Raw genomic sequence first — 22,204 nt, forward strand, 5'->3', positions numbered from 1 at the left:
GGGGGACATTTGGTCCCCACAATGCAATATAAATATAACCTATACACAAACACACTCACACACACACACACACACACACACGACACTCCAGCTGCTCACTGGCCTTCCTCTGAATGGGGAGAGTGTGTAGGTGGCAAGGTGACATTACACACCTCGCGGAGCGTGCAGAGATGACGCGCTCCAGGTGGCATATGCCAGACCTAGGGAGAGATGACAGCTGTCAGTCGCCGCAGCGCTGGGTGCTCCACCCCCCCCCCCCTTCTGACCCCCCCATCCTCAGCTTCTCATGCCGTCATCACCTAGCACTCCGCCTCGTTGCGGCCGCCGTGAAGACACACACCCCTCTGGGCGTGTCGTTGTGAAGCGAGTCCAATCACCGAGGCACAAGCAGGGGTGGGGAAGTCGGGCTGGGGTCTTTCCCTTCTCCCTCACTTCTGGATCTGTGTAATGGATTGATTTCTTGTTATGCCCCACGCTGGATCAAACACGCGTGGTTTCCATGTTTTCTTAAATAACCCGTTTGCAGGCAGGAATTTCCCCTCCAGGCCTTTTCCTGTGTTCTGAGACTTAGATAAGGCGCCGATTGATTTTTTGTGCCTCTTCTTTCTAATTATTCATAGCAGCAACAAGCCTTTCTTGGTTCGTGTTTTATATCTCGTTCCACTTCGCTTTGCATATGTGTAACGGTGAGTGCGTGAGTCTGCGTTCTACGCCGTGAGGATCCGATGAAGCCTGTTTATATACTTCAAAGTAACTGGAATGGCATCGCTCCTGTATGCCCCTGGGCAAACTGGGGCAAAGGTCACATCCTTCACCCTGGTGCTGGGTCCTTGGCTCCACCCCCTGAGCTCGTACCACATGCGGGCAAAGCCTGTCGTCCTTTTGGACCTCTGAAGGTGGACTAAACAGGATGAAAACGGGCCCAAAACCTGCTGATAATTGCAGAGCAAATTTGCAAAACTCACTTAGCCTCACGATTTTTAAGAAAATTTCTTAAGAAAATTTCTAAAACTTAGTGTGTTTTAGAAGTTTAATGAAAGTTTTTTGTTGGATTACGTGAGGTCTGAGTGAGTTATGGTTCTGTATCATATGATGAAGAAGCATGACTGTAGGTCATTGGTGATCTCATCTCAGGAACAACAAAAAATGGACTGAGTACGTTTTAGAAATGTGCTCTTCGCTTAGAGGGTTTCTGTTAAAATGAGCTACTCTGGGAACTTTAAAAAGCAAGAACCCTCCCCCCCCCCCCCACTTCGCTGAACCGTAAAGGCAAACACCGGCGACGTCATCCCTCCTTGATTACATTTCAATATTTCGACGTTTTGACACCGTAGACATTTCTATTTGCTGTGTCAAAATGTCAACTTATAGTAATTTCACTTGCAGTTAAAAAAAGAAAATGAAAAATAAGCCATCAGGGACTAACTAGGGAGTTGATTTGTGATGAAAAGCAGAACAGCGACAGCAGTAATGACCGAGTTCCCAGCTGCTGATTATCTTCCATCTTGTCACAATAATTCCATGGATCTAGAGTGTTGTCCCCCCACCCCCCCCAGCAGTCCACCTCCAAAGCCTTATGCTGGGGGATGCACGACGAGATCTGGCCCCCGTTGATGTCCGGGGAGCTAAAGTAAAGTTGGTATATAAGTAATTCCCTTCCCTGCATCCCCGAACCGTCGGTCTCGAATGTGACGTCAGTGCGGATTGACAGATTGTGCCAATAGTCAGCCTGGTCCATCCATGCCTGTCAAAGTGAAAGATTTTCTTCATTTTTTAACGAAAACTTTCTTTTTTTGCCCTAACATTGAAATTAGGTAAAAAGCTTCTCAGTGAGGGTGGTGAAGAGGGACTTCTGGAGGGGGTAACGGTGGGGAGTCATCGAGCACTTCCGAGAACAGAGACATGCAAACACGTCGCCGGTGCTGCCCCACCTTATATGGGCTGCAGGTAAATCCCTGATAGCTGGACCATCTTCCCTGGCCTTGCTGCCTTGAGCACCAGACAAACGTTACACAATTATCTAGTGATTATCGGCACGAGAGAGGAGGCGCGTGTGCCCCGAGTTCGCTTCACCCACCAGCATATGACCACAAGTGTATTTTTACACGCGCCGTCTTGTCTAGTTATAAACCGTAGCCCTCGTTCTGATTTTCGGTGAAGACATTTGCCGCGCGCAGCGTGCCGTCGTGCCGCGATCGGTGACAGGGCCCCGGAGGTGTCCCGCTCTTTGCTGCACTAATAACTGACATATGAGTAGGTGGGCCTTCTGGACACCTAACCTTGTGAACGGAAGAACATCTTTTTACGGAGGAATGGGCGTGTGTACATGCGCATACAGGGACGTGCCAGATCGCAAAATAACACACATGCACACACACACAAAACAGACAGAAGAGCAGAGATACATGAAAGAGGAGAGAGTGCAAAGGAGATTTGGCTGGGAGGTGAGATGTAAGACTTCCCGTCTGCCTATAATCTTTCCCCCTGGGGGGGGGGGGGCTTGTGGGGGAGGGTGAGGGGCTGGGGGGTTGAGGGGTGGCCCCACTGTTCTCCTTTTCCTTGGAGAAAGGAAAAAGGGAGGGGCATAAATGAGGAAATTTTGGTCTGCGGCAAGAGGGATACTGCAACCCCCCCCCCCCACAAGAGGGGCAAGCTCAAGGAACTGCTGATCGAAACAGAGACAAACACATGGATTCATGCATGACTGCACACTACCTCAAATTGCATTCAAGTTACCTGCAGCACACATGAAGTAAACTGAAGGAAAACTTCAGAAATAAAGTGTGACCCTGTACTGGGCAAACAGACAAAGAGACAAACGGATAGATGAATGGAGGGATAAATTGATGATATGTTAATTCCAAGGTCATTTAGAAAAATAACACAAGTTCTTTTTTTTGAATAGGTTTCAGTTTCACAGTTATTATGAGGTACCTAAAACAGAGAGATAAAAACATTGCACCTTTTACACCAGGAGTCCAGCACAGTTAAATGTGGAATTCTGTTCCTCAGACTGGTCAGGCATAAATTCAACAATACAAAGTCGCTGTCGAAAGAATGCCTGTCTCCTGAACTTGCTATAAACTCTCGTCTACTGCAGGTGCTGATCAGTAAGATCCATGATTTTTCGTGGACAGTCTTGACAGAAAGTTGCAACAGGAGGCGCAAAAACGTGTCTCACCTGAGCTTCCTCTGGGTGCTCCACTTTCCAGAAACACTCCATGAGGTGAATTTGTGTCTCAAAACCACCCTTAGGCTGCGATTGTGCACTAGTGAGCCTGGATGGGCACCCTGTGACGAAACGGCACCTCCCTCAGGCCGTCTCCAGCCTCGTGCCCCGATCTCCCCGGAATACGCTCCCGGCTCACCAAGATCCGCTACTAGATCAGCACTTAAGGAAGATGGATGGATGCGATTCACGAACTACTATCAGGCCGCATGCACTAAACGTAAAAACGGGCCACTAGGATGAGCCACGAGGCGGCTTGTTTTCACAGTTTATGTGAAAGTTTGCACTGCGTGTGCGAGTTCTCACAGTCTGTCTTCAGCTAGTACCTGGGAACTCCACGGGACTCATGATTCACAAGCCCTGCGCTTAGACATGGTGACATGTAGCCAGACCTTGTGTAAATCTATAATTAAGGGTTATTTCCAAGGGGGGATGATAATCTGGGGCTAAAAAATGCCTTAGGCAGCCAGTTAACAGACATATTTGAACCCATAACACTTTTTATAGGTGTAGAGAAGCATGCAGACACAGCTTTTTAACATGTACAATCTAAAAAAGCAGAAAGTCATTCAGTATTTTTCCGTATTCCGGGGGTGTATACAGAGCCACAGGGGCACTGGCCAACCCTGAAAACTGATTTGCCCCCGGAGTGTGCCTTCCCCCTGTCACTCACTGACTCAAAACATATCATTGGCTACTCTGTATGAATTATGGCCCCTCTTATGCCCCCCCCCTTAAACACATCATAATTCACCCCTAGTGTACTCCCACATCTTCAGGATGTATGACCATATGTGTACTTGCTGTACATGTTGATGGTCATGTTGTTATATGTGTCAATAGTCACATGGGGTGATCATGTGACCATACTCACACAAGGTGATCATGTGACCATACTCACATGAGGTGATCATGTGACCATACTCACATGAGGTGATCATGTGACCATACTCACATTCCAGATCTCGGAGGACCAGTTGCGTTGCAGAGTCATAAAAACAGCAAAAAAACAACAACCACTGGGGAAGGATCCCTTTAGCTGGGGGGGATTCTGAGGCCTGTGGGGTGAGATCTGAACAGGTGCTTGGCTGCCCAGTTGTACGCCTGCACGCAAACAACAACAGCATTCTACCTGCGAATCCCGCCAGCCACAGACACCCAGAGTAAAATCTATATTTTATACACTTCCAGAGAGAGCAGCTAAAAGTTTGCAAACTCTGGGTCGGTGCTGGCATATTGTTTTTCTCCTCCTCCCTCCGTTTTCCCTGCTTTCATCCTGCTCTCTCAGGCTTGTTTCATCTCCATCTGTTCCCCGACAAGGAGGACGCCGCACCCACCGTGAGCATCTTGTCGTTCCTCTAAGGTCTGAGCATCTCTCCTCTGTGAGACGCGTGCGAGCCCGAGCTGGGACGCCGTCCCTCCATCTGCCGTGACGTGAGCTGTGCAGGGGGGGGCGCCGCGACGCGACGCCGCCTCTCCTGCCCCTCTTTAATTACCGCCGCTTTTGTTTTTTCCTGTGCGTTATCTGCTTACATCCATCCAGTCATCCATCTCTTTCCTGCTCAGGAGAAAGTTGGGAGCACACCCCCCCTCCGTAAAGATTCATAAAGAAGATTATAAAATATTCATGTTCTCAGAGATATTAAAATTCCAGTCTTTTGCCCCCCGCCCCCCCCACCTCACCCCCGCCGGTGGCATGTGTCATTCGTGATGTACCCTGACGCGATATCATGGCTGCTGAGCCCCCCCCCCAACCCAAGCCCCCCAGAGTGGCCGTGGTGCGGCTGGTACTGGCCTGATGACTCAGGGGCAGAGCGTGTACGATCATCGTGTCATGCAGGCATTTCATTTGACTGAGATAAAAAGCACAGTAACACACACACACACACACACACACACACACACAAATTATATTCTGCTGACTTGCTATTCATCTTAGACCCCCCCCCCCCACCCCACCATCTTTTTTATCAAGCTGCATATGCATTAAAAGGGATTTTGTTGTCCCTAGACACCAATTTGCATAAAGTGCAAGCCATCATTGGTTCAGGAGAAGCAAATTACTTCTCTGGCAAGATCATAGTTTCTTCTTCTTTTTTTTTTTTTTTACTCCATTTCATTTATTATTATTGTTTTTTTTTCAACATATCACGAACTAGGGGGCTGTTAACAGCATTTAGCTGGATATGCAAAATATCACTTTCCTTAAACCGACTTGATCAATGAGAAGCAGAGAGGAGGGGGGGGGAGGGGGGGCAGAGGAAGTGATTGCATTAAGTGCCTGGCCAATCATTTAGCAATTCCCTCAGCTGCTTTTGTGAGAAGCCTCTTTCTTAAGCCGGTGCTTTAAGAATTTAGTGTAATCATGTAAAAATGATAGCCCCCGTGCCCCATGATGTGCACCGCCCCTCCAAACCCCCCCCCCCCCCCCCCTCCCCGAAGAGCACCTATTAGCAAAGAAGCTACATGCGGATTCTGCATAGTGCTGATGAAACAGACCAACACCCAACCCCAACCCTCTGACCGTACGCGGGAGACACCCCGGGAAAGAATGGGGGGGGGGGGGGGGGGCTTATGAACTGGCAGGGGTGATCTTTTCAGGTGGGGGGGCATACGAGGGGTCATAATTGTTATGGGGGGTCCAGAAGCGGCTCTACCTTTTCAGGGGTGATAGGTAAAGTTTTACTTGGGAAGCCCCCCAATAAAGAAAATTAATGACTGTTTCACTTCCTCCATAATGCAGACAATTTGGAGGGTCTAGGCAACAGTCTTTTCTGCTTATAGCTAGAGCTGGCCTAGGAGGGGGCAAATCAATTACATTTTTTGAATCAGTGAGTGACAGGGGAGGGGGCCAATCAGCTTTCAGTTCGGGCTAGTGACCCTGTAGCCCCACCCCTATGAACTGGACAGCAAGATGCAACACAGCAGGACGGACAAGAACATTCAAAGACATTCTGCGGCACCTGAAGGCATCTTGGGACTATGTTATTGGCTGGTGGTAATGAGTGAGCATATCCTACTTATAACAATACATTTATTAAATATTCACAGTCCAGGCTACCTGGTTAAGCTGGTCTCCTGTTCCCAGCAAAACGGCAAGACTTCGCTGCTGTCGACCGTGGCGGCTATTCTGTGTTGATCCCCTTAGCCAGACTCCCCCAGGAAACGTTGCTCCCAGGGGGGGGGGGGCAGAGTGGTGCATTTGGGGGCCTCACAGCAACCCTTCAAAGTGGAGGAAACAGTACGGCAGTAAATGCAGGAGCAGTAAACCAGCCGTAGGGCCTCAACGGAAACTTCCGGGCCTCTGCTGCCACTAAACACGTGTGACAGACGGCGGAATGCGGTGGGCGACGGATGCGAGGGGGGCGGGGAAGCAGGGAGACGGACACCATCCCGCTCAGCCCCCACTTTTCTGGAAACTTTGCAGCCCACATTCATGCCGTCTCTCTGGTGTGCACTGAGGCTTTTGATAGACAGGAAGTGAAATAAAAATGTCATTTTCTGTGATGAAAAGCCCAACGCAACATTATTTAGAATTAATGTAATACGCTAAGAGAGATTACCGGCCCATTGTTTTGTGATTGTTAGTACTCCTCTTTGTCACCGGCATGAACAATGCCCCGTCATCTCCGCGCTCGCCAATAAGATTAAAGCATTCCGACAATAGATGTTATAATTAATTTTAAGACCGAAGCAGGGATGAAATAAAAAGGGTCTGGGCAGCACGTAGGATTAATGCGCAACATTTCCGTCGCCGCATGGACGCCAAATTTCCTGGGAGACTCCGGCACGAGGGCGGAAGGTGTCAGGTACGGAGGTGAGCTTCAGGAGGGACCCTCCCCAGACGGTCCACATTTTCGTTCTCTCCCAGCCCCCAACACAGCCGTACCAAGTGTTTGGGGTTCTTGATTGGCTGGGAGTTGGGGGTGGGAGCAAAAATGTGAACTGTATGGGGGTCCCCGAGAACCCCAGAGAAACGGAACTGCATGGTGCCCACGTGCAGCATGGCACACAAATGTTTGTGGGCATGTATCTTTAGGAGGTGAGACACCCCAGTTGTGGATACTGTCCCCGGTGCCCAGGTGTGTCTGGGTATGTGTGTGGGGGGGTGGTCTCCATGCCAGTCATATTCCATCTGTGCGTCCTCCACACTGTGCAGACGCACATACTCTTTCACCCCCGTGTCAGATTCAGATTCACTGAATCAAAATTCACTGAATCAAACACTTGCCGATCCAGTCGATGGCAAATCGGAAGTTTTCAAATGGGGCGGAAAAAAAAAATTTAAATGCCAAAATTCAAATGCCACACAGGGAAATCTGAGGCTTTTAGTGCCACTCAAAAGCAAATCCTAACATTCACAAATGTGGTTCACAGAATGAAGTTTTTACACTAAACTTAACAGCATTAGATGTGCATCTAGCATTAGATGTTCATCTGTCATCCACGACCACTTATCCGATACTCCCAAAACCAGGTGGTCCACAGCTAGGTCAATGCCACTCCCACTACATTCAAGCCCCACCCACTCAATCCAAGCTCCGCCCACTGAACCCAAGTTGCCCTTGAAATAGGAAGATGCGACCCACAGCAGCATGTCCCTTCACAGAGGGTGGGTTCCTCCTGACACAGAGACATGGAGGCCTAGCACTCAAAGAAAGTTTCTGATAAAGTGAGAAAGGGAACAGAAGTAAAACCATGTGTTTCAAAGTCTGGGGGTGGAGGGTCATTAATAAGGCAGCAATGCTGAGATGTCCTAAGGACAATGGCATTGTACTGGGTGCAGAAGACAAATCCTCCCCTTATTCTCTCGCTGAAACTCCTCTTTCTATTCATTACATTCACGTCTTAATTTCTTATTTTATTATATTTCCCATTTTTCTGCCTCTAATGTGATTTTTAATCAGTGGCTCTCCTCGGTGATATAATTGTGAATATTATTAGAAAGGTTTCATAAACGCGCCCCCGAAAAACTCTCTGATCGAGCCCGGGCTGATTTTTCACGTCTGTTGTAAAACACACGAGATAAAGATCATCTCCTTACGCGTCTCTGAAGAGCTTTATAACCGTCCTTCTCCAAGTGTGATCAGAGATCTGAATCTGTCGCTCTATACTTAACAGTGTTTTTCTCTTTCCCATTTGCAACGTTTTTGGCGTAGAAACCTGGAAAAATATTTGCTTGTAAAGAAATAATATTGGTAAACATGTTCTTATAAAAATGTATGATTAGCTGTGAATTTGACTTAACAGTGAAAATGACCCGTGGGTATTATGGGACCCTCCCTGGACGCAGCTCTGGAGATCGAACCCCAATCGCTTCCACTGGAGATCAAAAATATGTCACGGGGGGTGCAAGCAGCAGCACAAGCCCGGTGAATCGACCTCCATCCACACTGGGCCTCCCCACCTGCCACGGCTCCAGGGCTGAAGGCCCCCTCCGTCAGTCAGTGCCAAAGATGGTGATCAAAAACAAATGAAAGCCGATATTTATGCAAAATGCAGTATGTAAGCCTCCAGCCAAATCTAGATATTGATTTTTTTTTCTCTCTTTTTCTCTCCCACCTTCCTTATGTTGTCCAAGTTATGACACTAAATGTGAGATTTAAAGCAGAGACTCTCTTTGATTTGTGTCTCGTGGGTTGGGCCTGTTTACATTTAGAGGATTTCAGGTGTAGATGCTCATCGTACTTGAATATGGGGCTCTGCTGTTGCCCGTGGCACATCCCACATAAAACTCACGTTGTCACCATTTCATATTGAGGGAAACAAAATTAAACTCCTGTGTACTGCTGTGTGTGTGAAGGGCCTTTGGCAGACCCAGGACACTGGAGGAGTTACCTCCTCTGGCGGGCTTGAGTAAGCCTGGAGATCACCCAGAAGGAGAGGCCTGACCTGGCCTGCTCGGTGTTCTGCCACGTCAGCCTCACCAGGAGGTGCTGTTTGAAGGTGGATGTTGTAGTGTAAACCATGTAAACAGGTAAACTCTTAAGTTTCTTGGATCAAGGCACTGTGTGACCAAAGGGGGCAGCGATGAGCCCAAGGCCAGCTCAAAAACAGGGCGACAGCCACAACACAGGATCACTTTCCAGAAAGCTCCGACGCGGGTTGAAAATAAAAGCAAGACAATAGCGTTACCACCCAAGGACAAAATCGGCCCAGTGTTCCGGCGCGTTTCCCACAAATCCGAACCAGGAAGCAAACAAACAAACAAATCAAACCAGGCCCGCGATATCCGAGAGCATAATTATGTTTTGCAGAATAAGGATAGTATTTAAATGGCTATATAATTTCATAAACAGCGTGAAGTCCTCGACGTCTGTGTTTCTGGAAGCTGCTGCTTTCTCGGCTTGGAGGGAGGAGAGAGAGATAGGGAGAGAGAGAGATGGGGGGGCGGGGAGGATGGTGACTCCTAAACGACTCCATGTGGCATGCTGCCTCCATTTTCGGGGTTCAGTGAAGCCAAAGCAGACGGGCATCTCATCTTGAAGGCCCGGGATGCCACGCTACGGGCCTTTGGCAGAGGCGAAACTCCCAGACCCCCGTGGCTTCCGCCCCAGGGAGAAGAACTCCCTTGTTTTTCCTGTGTACTACATGAAGTCTCTCATTTCTGCTCACTGGAGATCTGTCCCGGCCTAGAAACCAACACTCTGCTATGAAATAATAAATAAAACCAACACTACTATAAAATAATAAGGCCCCAAAACGCAGGGCAGAGGGAACAGCAGTGTCAGGCTGCGCCGCGCATTTCACCCGCTTAGCCGCGACTCTTAACTGGACGACTCATCATAGGAATCTATTGAGCATTAGGGGCTGACGCATTTGGGCCAAACGGCAGCTCCAGCATCTGAAATTTTTAAAAGCTGCTGTTTCCGCTTAAATATTTGAAGCTCTGTACTATTTGAAGCTCAGTTTAGGTGTAGCAGATGATAAGTAATGCAGGGACGCCTCCTACACCTTCACTAGCTGCTGCCTAAGCTTCGTATGACCTGTACAGCCAAAGGTGGGGAGAGCATCCTGTACAGGAGGGTCACTGGGCCCGAGCACCGTGGAGCAGGGGCGTCTCAGATATAGACATCACTGTGCCATGTTAGCGGCAGGGAGGGAGAATCAGCCATGCTGGGGGGGTGGGGGAGAATCTACTACTTACCACCCCAAACTGGGAATGTGTCACAACAAAGTTTGGGGACGGGAGACACCTATTCTGGGAGGGGAAATAAATGGCGTTTTGCTAAATCTCTGCTGACAGCCCTGGCCGTGCAATTGGCTGAGCCGTCGACAGGGTCTGCGGCGATGCGCAGGGCGCTATAGGCGCGCATACAATGCAGTTCTAACGTGATTTGCTGGGGTTTAGCCGGGTCTGCAGCGTATATGATTACACGTGCAGCTGTGTTAAGTTAGGGGCTTTTTACTGCGTGCCCCCCTATTTCCATGTTTCGTAAGCTCCTCCTTGCATCTCTCTTCAGACTCCTTAAGCGCTTTTGAAAAATCTCAAGTACACGCTGCACATATTTCTTCACCGAGGAAGCATATCCAATATGCAGAAATCTGTTTTTCCCTACAAGGCCTTTTCTGCTTCCCGTTCGAAAACTTCATGTCGGGTTCTTATTAGCCCAGTTCTGAGGGCAGCCCCCCCACCAGAAGATAATCAGGAAAAAGTTTGTGGGCACACATGGTGTTCCGGGCCGGAGTGGAAGGGGCTTTACGGGAGGTATCCGCGTTTCAGTGGGAATGCTGTGGCTGTCGAATTCCGGCTCTGGAAGGAGCGCGGAGACTCCGGGGCAGCGATCGTCTCCCGGCGCCCTGCTCCTTCTCTCAGCTCCTCGCTCCCATCCTTCCTCGGAGCCCCGGCTGCTGCTGACTCCCTCTCCTTCGTCCTGCCCGCACCGGGAGGCTCTCCTCCCCGCCGGTGCCGGGCGGTGTGGTGCGTCTCCAGCAACACCGGCATCTGCCGAGGGCTTTTGTGTTCAAAAGATTCAATTAAAAAATAATTACCAAAAGATTAGTGGTAGAGGAACATGGCTGTGTTGTTCGAACTGATGTTTCCTTTCATCCACTTTAATAATAGACTGTTTCCTTAATTAGAATGAAGGGATTCTATGACTGAACAAAAGTTTGTTTGATGTGTCGAAAATTAAATATATTTTTTTGATCTAACAAATTAATTTTTCCACTCTCCCTCTCCTTTTTTCTGTGAGAGATAAAGACAATTTAATTTAGATACCAGTGGGTAAAACAAACCGTTCCCCAAGCTTTGGTCAACGAATGAGCCATAAAACTAAAAAGCAGAACAATTAATCGCCGTGGCAGTTTGTCTGCAGCGAGGGGTAACGGATGCGAGGACGTGAAACTGCATATATGTTTCATAATCACATTTCAGATAATCACGGAGGCTTTTCTTCTTAAACGGCCTTTAGCGGGGTGGTCCATGCTGCTGCAGCAATCGCTTCAGCCCTGCTGGGTGTGTGGCGAATGCAGGATTCCTGCATTTGTCTTCTCCACCCTCAGACTATGTCACCCCCGTGTCTGTCTTCTCCACCCTCAGACTGTGCCACCCCTTTGCATGCTGAATGCTTGCCACCTCTAACACACACTGGAGTTTGCACTGTCAGAAACGCTAGTAGCTGTCACAGTTGACCACTCTGGGGGAGTAAGAGCAGGAATGTCTGACCACTGCTTGACCTTGTGTTTGTTTTTCACGCTTGGTCCAGCTTCTAGGAAAGGGGGGGACGTTAAAAGTGCCTTTTCCCGCGAGGGCACACCAGGGCCCCGGTCTCATCCCCTTATTAGTTCTGCATGTGGGCGCATTATAAATTAATTCTGTCGTATATTTCAAACAGTCGTGGGGTTAAAGCGTACTTATGTGAGCTAGATAATGTACACAGAGCGGGCAATCTGGACGGAGACGGTGAGGGAGAGCGACACAGGGGCCCTCTGTCTGCTGTGAACAGAGCGTGCCGGGTGGATGACCTGTTCTCTGTTCAAAGAGGCTGGGGTGACATGGCGAGTGGCCGCCCTCCCGCACAACACGGAGATGCTGCTCATTACGCATTATTACTGATTATTTTCTTCTTCCATCATTTGCTCCCTTCACCTCTGCCTCTGATAAACTACAGTTAGCAACCGCATTTTAAAAATGAACTGTTCTTCCCTAGAAAACAAAGGATTCAGCGGGAGTTTCTGGCCACAGTGAGAAGCGGAGTCTACTTACGGGTTCAGGGTCGATCTCACTGCCCTGGGTCCATGAGCGCTATTCAATGAAGAAAGCAGCAAACTAGCACTAGTCTATCACCCTACCTGTGTCCAGATTTACATTTACTAAAATTTAAAAAACACGAATCACATGGTCTTGGCTGTGCTACCTACGGTCCTGGCACACACATGCTTCAGGACGGTGCCAGAATTTAAAACCAGACACCGAAACATGCATGCATGTAAACAGACACGGGCACCCAGAATCATAAGATAGAACACGCACACACAAACAAACATTTTTACTAATTAATCATAATGGGTTGGCCTGAATAGACACACAGATCCACACACAAGCAAACACACAACCACACACCACAAACGCTTGTCCTGGAAGTTCTGGGAGTCTCCTGCAAATTGACAGCAGCTCCCACACACTCGTGAATGATCCACTATGGAAATCTATCATTCCGCTATTCAGCGGCACTAAATTAGCTGGTAAAATTAACTAGTTTTACCACCGCAACCCCAGTCCACTCTAGGCTTGGGCGATAAAGTTTTTCAGGGGGGTATTTTCAAATCGAAATAACGCTTTATACAGTATTACTGTAACACCACCCAAGCCTGCTCCCCCCAGCCTGGTTGTCCCTCATCTGCCTCCCTGAAATAGGTGGGATCTCTATTAAACTGTGCAGGAATAAATGATTTAGGTTCCTTTGCTTGTCTCCTATGGCTAATGTTAAGTTAAGTTTGTTAAGTCTGAGGAGCTTAGAAATAGCGACTGAAGATCATCTTTGGGATGTCAAAATATGGCGCCATTTTTTGTTTAAACTTACAAAGTTCATTTTCACCATCCATAAATATTTAATGGAACTCGACATAAAGCTGTTAATGTTTAACCACCCTTATGGTTGAACTTATGCCAGGGGCAGAGAGGGTTGGGAAACGGCAACAGTGTGGATCCACTATGACTGACTGACCTCGCCCAACCCAAACTAATCCGGAGGGTTCCGCAAAAACAGCTTTTATGCACTCCGTATTTTGATTTGCACTCTGGTCGACTCATAAGCTGCAGTGACTCCACCCGTGCCCCAGGGGGCGCCTCCTCGATCCTGGCCGGGCCTCTACTGTGGATGACGGTGGATCGGCTCAGGGCAGACAGATGGAGGGCGGCTCATCCCTACATACATGCTCTTAAATTATGCATAGCCGGCCCTCACTTTTCACCACAGCTCCTTTTGTTTGTTGCCATAGTAATCATCCCCGCAACGGAGTTTTAATTACACCTTTCTGGCGTTGTGTTTTGCCCAGTGGTCACTGTATTCCCCGGTACCTGAGGCCGTGACAGATTAATTGCAGGGAGTGGTGAAGTGACAGGCATGGAGCGGGGAGGGTGGGGGGGGTTTTGGGGGCAGCTAGCGTGGAAAGGTAGCCACATGAGCATATATCATACATATATATATATCTACACGCAAAGACAGTAGCCTACATATACAGTATGTTAGCATCTGGGTTGGGATTGACTTATCCCAGCATCTAAATGTAACCTATGCCAGGGTTTCTCAACCCGGTCCTCGGGGACAACCAGACGGTCCACGTTTTTGCTCTATCCCAATTCCCAGCCAATTGGGAGAGAGCAAAAACGTGGACCGTCTGGTGGTCCCCGAGGACTGGGTTGAGAAACCTTGACCTATGCCATCTGAGGCATTGACACAGAAAGACAATGCCTGGTTTTCTAGAAACAAATTGTGTCTTTGTATCTTTATTTCCTTCGATTTACACTCAGTGTCCATCAGCCTCCTCATTAACATTAACAGCCAATCATATGGCTGCACCTGAAACCATGCAGCACACAGTCAGGGTCAAGAGGTTCACTTCCTGTGTGCCTACGAATTACAGCGACTAAGGTGAGTGAGCTTAGAGGCTCTGAACACGGTGAGGTTGTTAGGGTTATCTCACAGGCACCATCCTTGGATTGAAATGTAACAGGATCTAAAGTTTACAGGGAATTAGCACCTTGCTAATGAGAGAGGTGGAGAATGAGCAGGCTCTTTAAAGCAGCTTTAAGGCCACACATTCCAAAATAACAGCTCAATGTAGGCGAGTAGGACGGCTTCTCTAAACTCCTCTACTCTTGAAGCGGTTCTGGAGGCAAAGTCCGACCTGCTCTTAGCTAGGTGCACCTAATGTAATACCTTTATGAGGACTCTCCCTGCATTTCTATGGGTAAACCCCTCTACTCCCACAATGATAACCTTAACCAAACAAAATACAAGGCTTTTGGCATTTTTAGCTTTTTGATTGAATTTACAGATTTATTTAAAACTGAGATTGATATTGTAGGGGACCCAAAAAATGTCCCCATAAGCTAAAAAGTAACAGGTTTTGCTATGTTGTTTTAGCAGAGACTTTGAGTCGGCTCGTCACTGAGATGGTCACGCGGCTCTGGGTGTCGGAGGGTTACGGACTCGCCGATCGTGATGTAGCGCAGCTCTGTTCTCCGAAGGCCTGTCCTGCGATCCCGCAGCCGAGATGCTAACACGCATATAGCATCTGCATGTGGTGCCTGCATCAATAACAATGTGATAATGAGCAAAGACACAATGATACATCGGAGCAGCGACGGTTAGGGAAACTGGGGCAGGGCGGGGGGGGGGGGCGCAGCCTCGCAGGTCATAAAATCCTACAGCAGGAATCGCTCGCTGACACCGCGCTTGATGAAGCCGACCGCAGGACCCACCCCCGGCTTAATTGCCCCCACGGTGACGCTTTGAAAGGCTATTAAACCTGACTTACTCCTTCGTTTCGGCAGGAAGGAGTAAAACCAAGTGACTCTGACGGGATCCGGCATTCCCCGCCCTGTCCACGTTTCCACCCCCACGCTTCCCTGTGATAGACGCCGACCGAAGGAGAGGAAAGCGATATTAATTAAGAGCAGATTCGCCATTGACTCGGCCTTGTACATAAGACAAAAGGTTAAGTAAATGTCAGAGTCGCTATGGCACTTCAAACAATGAGTATTAGCTTTGGAATCATTAATGTCTGCTGAGGGAAACGCAGTCAAATTGGGTGCCTGATTGCCAGAGTACGGGAGGCTTAAACCCAGTCTATAGCTAAACTGGCACAATTTACAGTGCATGGTGGGCCATGAGGAGACCCACAATGCACTGCACAAGCCACACCAAAGTCTCCCCCCAAGCCCCCTTCCGTGTGCCAGGATGCACCCCGACACACACCTGTACTTTCCCAGAGTGCTACCATCACGGGTCCTGAGCTGGAGAGATGAGATGTTTCCAGGTGGCATGTTACCTTCCGGGAGGGGGGGGGGGGTCTTGTCTGGATCCTTTACGGCTCAGCGTGGCCCAAAACAGCTCCACTCCTTGCAGATCCACCGGGATGTGTTTGTCTTCACGGTATACCCAAACAGCGCTTGCCTAAACTCCGAAACCTCTCCACTCCCCTAGCCTTGAGTCAAAAATAAATTAAAAAGCAGCATATATAAATAAATAAATGGGCCGGATCGATGATTGGCAGCTTAGAATTGAAAGAAATTGCAGGAGCGTTGAAGCACCAGCAAGGTAGCGTTCCTGAACATATGGCGTTTTAATTCCTGATTGTCTCCTCTGGATAAGTCCGGCCTGGAGAATCTCTCCCACCATCAGGGAAATATCTAAATAACCCAAATACTTAAGAACAAAGGGCTTCAATTTCCTCTGAAATGGGTTTTTTTCCCACGGAATTACGAAGCCGAAATCACTGCTCATTCCTGATTTATTTTTCTTTGTAATTTCTCTCTCTCTCGCTCTCTGCTGAATTCCAAGCCACTGTCTCCATGACTAAAATGCACAAATAACCACACTTCGCTAGACGCTGCACACCCTATACTATCCTATGTGTACAGAAGATGCTCATTTTTAATCAAAGGGCAGCCTGTGTGTTGGTTGTAACATATTTTAAACTGAAAACAGTTATACTTTGTTTATTCTGAGCTGTGGGGCAATATTTAGGTCAGGCCGTGTGGTATTTACTGAGACCAGTACACACCCCTGTAGTACACAATGCCACATGCTGTGCAATTGGCATGAAGCGTCCAGCACGCATTCTGGTGATGTTTCCTGCTTAGCTTACAGCTGGGATGAGGTTAAAGTGTAGGAATACAACCTGGTCAATCTAATGGCTAAATGGACTGGGAGGTTACAGGCTTACAGCAAATCTGCCAGTTTATTCCCAACTACAGGACTGTGACCAGGGTCACCTTGAGTATGAATCCGTTTCTGAGTTTCCTGGTTACGGGAGTCATTTACATCAGTGTACAAATGGGTGGGAGTGGCTTGGCTTGGCCTCCATCATCAATGCTGACCAATCAGCCACGGGCCTTCCAGTGCTCCTTGATTGCGTGACCTGCCCAGCTCCTCCTGGATATCTAGCCATCCAGTACCCTAAAGCAGAGGATCCTGGATTTCATTACCTTTGTACCACATGATGAACAAGGTTTGTCAGCTGCAAATGCAATAAACTGAGCTCGGCCTTAAAAAAAATGAGCTCTTTGGTGTGTGTAGTATGTGACACACCCTCCACAAAAGATGCATCAACATGGTCGTATTAAAATCGCCAGGCCTGCTTGTAACTCCAAATCCCTGCTCTTTGCCACCCACATTGCACATTCCTATCCCTCTTTCTGATGCCCTCTCCATTAATATCTAACACAACACATTCATCCTCCACTTCAGGGTTAGGGGGGGACAGAGTAGACATTGGGAGGCTGGGGGAGGGGGGGGGGCATGCTCTCAGTGGCAGGGGCCAAGTATGGAGCGGAAAAACAAAACACAAAAAGAAGACTAGGCTGCTGATGCCAAAGCCACACAAACACAGAGACACACAGAGAGACAGGTGTTGGCGTGACATCACTGGGATTTCGTTCAGGGTGCGGAGTGTCAGCGATCACAGCCAAGCATTCTCACACTTTAGCGCAACAGCTGTTCCTGGTTGGGCGTTTAAGCATCTGTAGGTTAAACACGGCGCGGCGGATAATGGGGACGATGAGAAGGGCCCCCCAGAAACCAGTAGGACCTGGGGGCCTCTCTGAGAGCCCAAGACGGGGGGTGGGGGGGGGAGAAGGAGCCCCTCGACCCCCCCGCAAATACACTTGCCTTGGATCAGTGAGCTCTTCCAGGAAAGGGAAAAACAAGGTCCTGGACTGTAATCCTCCGACACATAACAAAGCGCACTTCACAGCTGCCGTCCGCGCCGCTATGGGCCCCGGGGCCCCAGCTCCTCCCAAGACAGGGCCTCCTTCATCACCCTCAGGACAAATATCTAGACAGCAATATTTTCCGCTCGAGCGCTCCGAGCGTGGTGCGCTACTCCTGCGCGTACAGGGAAGGCGAGCCTGGAGTGTTTGCTGAGTGATTATTTTAATTTACTACCTGATGTAAATCTAAATGAACTGACATCAGGGCTGGAGACAGACAGAAAACAATCAGCAATCGTAGGCCTCAGCCTCCTCCAACAATATCATCTGAAATGTTGGTGAGTAACCTTAGCAACGCCACAAGCAGAGGGGACTCTGAGGAGCCCTGTTTTATTTTGCAGGGGCTTTTGTTGTGGTGGTGAGTTGGGGGGGGGGGACTATTTTCTCAAAGGGGTGCAATTCAAAGCCGAATTAAAACATATTTCGCTCATCAAGGGGGGAATGGGATCCTTGGAGTACGTCAGAAATGTAGAGTGTTTCACGTTCTGATTTCCAGCGTCAAATGTAAATAAATTCCAGACAATCAAAAATAGAATATAAACAAGACTGCAGACAATAAACTACAAAAAAAAAAAACGCAATAAAGATACGGCTTCATACCTAAAAATGTAAATGTGTTTTCCATGCCGTAGTGGCACTGATGTATTTCTGAGCCTTTGAATGTCTGTCTGTCTAGATTAGCGTGGTCCAGTGGGGGGGGGGGGGGGGCAGAATGTGGGAGAGTATTCGTGGCGCCCCCAAGTGGATGGGCCGGTCTGATCTGCTGGCCCTAGCCAGAGGGCCCTACATCAGCCACACGTGGGCCTCCATTAGCGTGGCAGCTTCAAGGCCCCCCCCCGCCAATCAACTCCCTGCCCCACATGGGCCAAGATGCAGGTGGGACACGACCCCTGGACTCTGGCACTGATATTCCCCACACCAGCTCCCTCCTGGGCGCCTGCACATCTTCACGGTTACAATGTCATATGCTGGCACACCTGCACCTTGGCTTCTGGGCCCTGATCTCCCTGACCCCCCCCCCCCTCCATTCCACGGCACAGTCAGGCACTGCTCAGGCTCAGACTCCATACTGTATTTCCCCTGGAAATATTGATTGGAGGAGATTTTTCTGAGCAGAGTGAGACTGAGTATTCAGAGAGAGCACAGCTGAGTTGGGAACACTGCTCATACACTTATAATGGTCCTTCAGGCATGGAAGCCCGTCACTCCAGGAATTTAGTGTCCGGTGGAACATCTGAGGGCAATGTAATGCCTCAGCACCATAGCCTAAGTCCTCTCCGCTTGGGGGTTTGAATCCCACCTGCTGTATGTGTGCATCCCAACCCTATACTGGGTAAGTATTATGCAAGATGGATGAAGATTCTCATTCTTCCAGTGTGAGTTGGTAGGAAGATGCTATTTGCAGACATAAGCTGCTTATTTGTGTTTCATATTTGGATATTGATGTTACTACTGTGGAGAGATAGATGAGATCGGCGTGAAGGAAGTGTGCCGAGATACAACTTGATATTTGTCCACATTCCGAATTGTATTTCCTGGCATTGTGAATATTCAGACGCACCCACAGTGGGATGAGGTAGACTCTGGTCCGCAGCCCACCCACTTGGATGAGGAACACAATGACTGGCGAGACGGAGCAGAGACAGCGCCCCTGAAAGGGTTAATGTGGCGTGCGCCCAGCGCACAGGAAGCCAGCCATATGGCCAGCCACCGGAGGGCCCTGCTGGACCAGTGCCGAACTGCCGGAACGGGGATCCAGATAGCTGCACATCCTCACGGCAAGCAAGCGCTAATTGCATCCGGTGGCTGTCAATCAAGCCACGTCCTTTGTTTAAAAAAAAAAAAGTTTTTTGTTTCCTTTTCCGCAGTTAACCAAACAACGTCCCCCCTGGAGTCCTCTCAGTTTCCTTGGCTTATGACGGCCAAGCTGCTGCTGATGTTGTGCTCCGTGTCACACCGGTCATCCTTGGAGTGGTAAGCGAACACCAGTAGCTGTGTGACAAAACCTCTACATCTTAGTCTTGTATCCGGGCTACGGAGGTCGCCGTGTAAAAAGAAAAAAAACAAAAGAAAAAAAAGTCACCAGGCAACCAATGTAAGTCCATCTAGAGGACAGTAAACTAGTCTCATCTAAAACCACTGAAACACCCCTACACCAATCACACGAGCTGAGCTGAGTTTCGTCCCAGTATGGCTTCTTCAGTAAGTCATCCATACAGGTAAGACCACAGCCTGCCTTCTTCTGGGTCCGTTCATGCCGATTCATCTGCGGGGCCAGCAACCAAGAACCAAATACGACCCTTGAATCCAGCCATAATTCAGGCATGTTTCTTGGTAAGCAGCCGTGAAGCCTGGCAAAGGGCTTCTGAGAATGTACACTGCGTGGCTCTTGGCTTTGAGGGGATCATGAAAGTCGGGGGTTTCCGACGAGCGTCAGACCTCGCTCATGATTGCGAGCCATGGTTTGACATTCAGACGAGCGATTATTCTAATGATCACCATCGAAATTCCAGAGGGCCCGCTAATGCATTCAAGCCCCCCTCCCCAGGTGTGCATCACTTAATAAGACATGCCGCTCTGCCCTTTCACATTACGCTCAAAACAACACACGTGGTTCAATCCTCCCTTGCAGAAAAAGAAAAATGTGCGAGTTACACAGTGGAAATGTAGACAATGTTAGGTCGCCTGGTAGGGAACAACAGGCGGCTCTTTTCAGAAAGGTGCGTCAAAGCATCCGGAAAGGGGTCAAGGGGTCGTTTTGGGGCGTCCTGCAGCCAATCACGGCCCCTGCAAGCTAAAAAAAAAAAAAACGTGGCCAATTCGTATGGTAGAGAAGGATCAGTCTCTTTGCATGCATTGGGGTCCCGTAAAACAGCCTCCCCATCTGCTTTCATCATTCAGAAGGCCACGGATTTTCAGTACCTCCATTTGCCTGAAGGGCAGCGCTAACAGGACCCTGGGGTTGGCTGCCGGTCCTGTAAACGCCAAATGTTACCGTTCGTAGGCAGCGTGTGGTCACCATGCGACGGTCTGCATAATCTGCATCTACCCTTGGATAAACCTTATAAATCCACACGCAGTCCATACAAGCCCTACATATACTTTAAATATTTTCATACATGAATATTACAATTATGTGTGAGCAAAGATGAATTAACACCAGCGTCCTCCCCCCAGCCTAACTTAGGCACGGCAGTCCGGCAGGCCTGCAAATTTAGTTGTCTGTGTCGAGGGTTTAGTCTAACAAGCAATGCTTAGCACATCATCAAAGCAACAAGGCGAAATTAATGAAGCACGGCCAGAAATATGCACAATAAGTTTATAATAAGTTGTTTACCATTCCCAGCACTGACAGCTATTCTTCGCCCAACGACTCCATCGACAGCTTTGGAAGCAAAATAAGCCCAGCCGCTGATTTCCGGAACGTAAAAGTGTTGCATCCCATCAACTCCACTGTCAATTCCAGCACACCTAGAGTGATCAAGCGTAATTTTTTTGTTTTGGGGTGGGGGGGGGGGGGCGACTAAAAATTGGTTAGATACACATGTAAAAAACATGTGCGACACATACGTGACCCTGTTTGGGATTTTATAGGCTAATTGCTACTGACGCCACTTCAACAAACTGCCAGTCATTAGCGTTACAAAACATGCTTTTGAGCGTCAGTTTCCAAACTCTGCTCTCCACTTCCTGACCCTGTCAGCACATGCAGGCTACATTTGGACACACATTTAGACATTTTTTTTTAGAGAAAGTTCAGTCACGCGACAGTAAGTTTATAATTCTATTAAATGCAACGGGAAAGTTAAAGAACTTTGTGGAACTAATAACTACCTGGGTGGCAAATCTGACGCTGATGCCTGTGAAAGTCTTTTTGTATTTAATCTAATTTGAAAAATAAATAACTAAACAAACAGATAGATAAATAGACGAAAGTAAAAAATCGCCCGGTTAAGGATGTTAACAAACAATGCGAAATCAATAAGCCTTAACGGTCTAGCTGTTGGATACTCGAGTCTTCCTATGGAGAGGAGTACTGCCGATTTAATTTGGAACAGGAACAAATGTTTACCCCCCCGCCGCCCCCCCATACGCGAACCCCATGCATTACTGGGTTAGATAACTCATTAGGTGGCTGCCTGTCCCCCTGCTTGTCTTCTGCACTATTTATTTCTGTATTTGTGGATTTATGCACACATTCGCTCGTACTTCCTTTATTTGTTCCAGTGAAAACGAGCTCACGTCTGAACTCCGCTGACAGCGCCGCGGAAAAGTTAATCCGATATTATCAAAATAACTTCAAGGGATTCTTCCTCTGTATCTCCTCTTCCTACTTTCTAAATGAGATCAAAAGAATGCTGGAAATCGTTTAAAAAGTCCTGGAAAAAAAACACATGAATAAATATATGAATAACAAAAAACAATACAAACAAAACTAACAAACCGCTTGAGTTTTCCTGTTTTGTTGTTTTCTTTTTGTTTTTTTTAAGCCAGTTTCAATTAAACTGTTCTCTTCAATAATCTAAGTTTTCTCT

General features: G+C 48.3%; 1 protein-coding gene and 1 long non-coding RNA gene across 2 annotated transcripts in view; both read right to left on the reverse strand.

The window, feature by feature from the left end:
• LOC111858614 (uncharacterized) overlaps positions 1 to 22,204 on the reverse strand; it is a 142,900-nt gene that overhangs the window by 38,175 nt on the left and 82,521 nt on the right. The window lies entirely within an intron of this gene.
• On the reverse strand, positions 14,752 to 17,143 carry LOC111858625 (uncharacterized). The gene is made up of 3 exons (XR_002841627.2): positions 16,674 to 17,143; positions 15,655 to 15,883; positions 14,752 to 14,984 (listed from the first exon to the last, which is right to left on the reverse strand). It is a non-coding gene; the product is annotated as an uncharacterized lncRNA (long non-coding RNA).

The sequence above is a fragment of the Paramormyrops kingsleyae genome, chromosome 3 (assembly GCF_048594095.1).
Source record: "Paramormyrops kingsleyae isolate MSU_618 chromosome 3, PKINGS_0.4, whole genome shotgun sequence".
NCBI lineage: Eukaryota > Metazoa > Chordata > Actinopteri > Osteoglossiformes > Mormyridae > Paramormyrops > Paramormyrops kingsleyae.